The following is a 3,090-nucleotide window of genomic DNA, read 5'->3' on the forward strand; positions in this document are numbered from 1 at the left end:
CGTGACACAACGCTAAATACAACAATCAACCAATCACGTGACTTCAATTCTTTAAAATATTTCTCTTTACACCTGTGGGCCTCTTCATCATCATAATCATCATGCGGACGCATCCGAGAATGAGTTAACAATGCTTTTCCAAGAGACTCTATCAGCCATCAAATTTGGGAGATCATTTATATCTTGATTGATGTCCCTTGCTATACAGTCAATGTAGTTGAAAGGTCTTCTTCCTCTAGATTTGCGTGGGAACCTCATGCAAATGATCATGACGTCAGAGATTATTTGGTCTTTGGATCGAAAGCAGTGGCCTGCAAATTTGGCTCGGCGTTGAGCAAGGATGGACGATATTTGTGGAATATCATAGTAGATCTCTGCCTTGGTTTTATGTTCGCGCCATGATATATTCTGAACCCTCATTAACAGTCGAGTGTAAATGCCATCGAGACGGTCCTGGAGATCTTTCTTCACTGTCCAGGTTTCACTGCCATATAAGAGGATACTCTCAACGCATGCTCTAAAGAAGTGGGCCTCTTATATGTTTTGCTTTGTGCAAATCCCGAGCTCCATGCGATTTAAAAGATATATTTCAAGTTTTTGACACGATTTAAAAATAAATCGTTTATTAATTTGAATTTGAAGACCCTCACCCGTCTAGTTGACGCATTTATTAATAAATCATTTGTGACGCAATGGTTCAAAACGCCATCTTCGCCCTAAAAACACGTATTATTAGCCTCTATAACCGCACCGTTTATTGAAAAAAAGCATAAAGGATGACGAGGTAGTATTTTGCCTGAGTTCATCAGATGGTTTAAATAATTAATAGAGTAAATATCAATTCTCTTAGAGGAAGCATTTCACGGTTTCCTTAAAGGTTTGTAAAAACGTGGTAGAACACACGGACGACTAGATAAGCAGGAGAAAAACATTAGCCAAAAAATGTACAAAACTCGATCTAAGTAAAAACAAATTGCTCGATTTTTACTACTATATACGGCAAAAATTAGTAACTCCTTCATCGATATCAAAACCCGCCATTTCAAACAAATTTACATTCGCCGGAGCACACATCATATATCGAAGTGTATATTCATGCAAGTTGCCATGACATACTGTAAATATTTTTTTATATCGTTGCACGGTATATGTCATTGATAAGTCCAACAAAAGTAATCAGGCTCCTATCTATACAAGCTACGCCATTATTCTCTCCTTTCCAAACGATCACGTTAATTTTTCACTGAAACTTCCGAGGAAGCGTCAGTCCGTTTTTCTTGAGCAATCGTACTGCAGTCTTTGACACAACCAGTTAGTATAATTGAAGGCCAGTAATATGTGAATTTACAGAAATATTTATATTTTTGCGATTTTTTCTGTTTCTTTGTTCGTTTGTTTATTTTCTCTTACTTTCAAGAAAAGCGATATACCTAAATTGCATTGGCAATACGTTCAAACTGTGTAAAATATTAAAGGAAGTTGTTCCAAAACTAAGAGTATTTTTCAATAACTTCTTAAGTATTCAAAACTTCCGTATCGTATGAAAGTAGGTCAATGGAAACGTCACTGAGTGGGAGCTTCATCATGCAAATCAAATGTCTTTGAGGGTCGTGAATCAAACGGAAGTCGACCTGTATTACAATTGGGCAAACGTTTCGTTCCGCATTCTGAGTAATTCAACATCATTGAAATATGCCTTCTTAGCTCCTTTTTTGGCTCCGTTCACAGCCAACAACTGAAGACCGGCTCCAGTTTGCTCATTAACAAGAATAGCTGGGGTCAACACTATTTCATTCACAACCATAACCATAACTATTAAGTATTCTGTAGGGTTGAAATCGGACAGTGAAAATCGGACAGTTGGCTGTAATGGGATACCAGAAATCGGACAGTTACATAAGCCAATCATATTAAGTGCACTCAGCTTAATCCACCAATCACAGATATTATCACAGTAGCAACAACCACTTACCCTACCAAACTGGGGATTTTCCAAAATGGACAAATTTGTAACATTAGACATTGAAAAAGGAATGCATTAATTTTATTTTCTCGGAAATTGTAATGGTTATGATTAATTGGTAACAGGGCGTGTCGTCCAATTTAATTTGGTCTGTAATCATACTCGTGATTTAACAAATCGGACTCCCGCGATTATGATTACAGACCATTACCGACCAAATTGGACTCCATTCAGTCGAATTACCATTGTTAATTCTATTCGTTGGAGAAATTCTTCCAGTCTGCGCAACTTATTACTTGTTTAAATAGCCAATTTTAAACTGAACTCCGTCATTTTTGTTTTTGTGTATGCAAACGAGGCTATGACGTAGCAATAGTCAAGATTTCTCCGGATGACTGGATGTATTAGATGTAAACAAAGAACACACAGGCGAGGAGAGCGATATTTTGTAAACTTGAATCTTAATCCAGAGGGTAAATTATATTGATATTGGCTCCACCACAGCACAGATCAGTTACCTCGTGGTCGTTAAACAGGGTTTAATTTGTGAGTGATATGCGCTAAGGAGTTTTACCAAGCGAAAGAGAGTTTGCAGTGCTATCCCGCGCTCATTGCTGTGAAATAAACGCCTGGAAATCAAGTTTTATCCGTCTACCGTGGCCTTCCACGAGACTCCCGAATGTTGAGAGTATATCGTTTCAGTAGTTTCTATAAAGCTCACAAAATTTAACTACATTTCAAGTTAAGTTTATTGTACTGCCTGGATTCTCTCCAATACTAGATACCAACGGAAGATTGGTTTCACTCAGGTTTCACTCAGGTTTCCCTTAGGTGACCCTAAGTGACCGGTTACATGAAGTGAAGAGGAAATGCGCAACTCGGGTAATGCGTAAGTAACACATGTCGATATGCAATCGTTCCGTGTTCGGAGTTACACGAGCTTGCCAAGAAGTATTCGGCAACAATCGCATCCAAGCACTAACACACGAGGGATTTTCGGGACCAATAGACCTAATCGGCTAACTCAATGTTGTACCCAATTCAAACCCTTTGGGAATAAAACGTTTTGTTCCAGGTATTTCCATATCATTTAAATATGAATGCTACATTATCATGCAAATACAACA

This window comes from Montipora foliosa, chromosome 3, assembly GCF_036669935.1.
Source record: "Montipora foliosa isolate CH-2021 chromosome 3, ASM3666993v2, whole genome shotgun sequence".
NCBI classification, from domain to species: Eukaryota; Metazoa; Cnidaria; class Anthozoa; order Scleractinia; family Acroporidae; genus Montipora; species Montipora foliosa.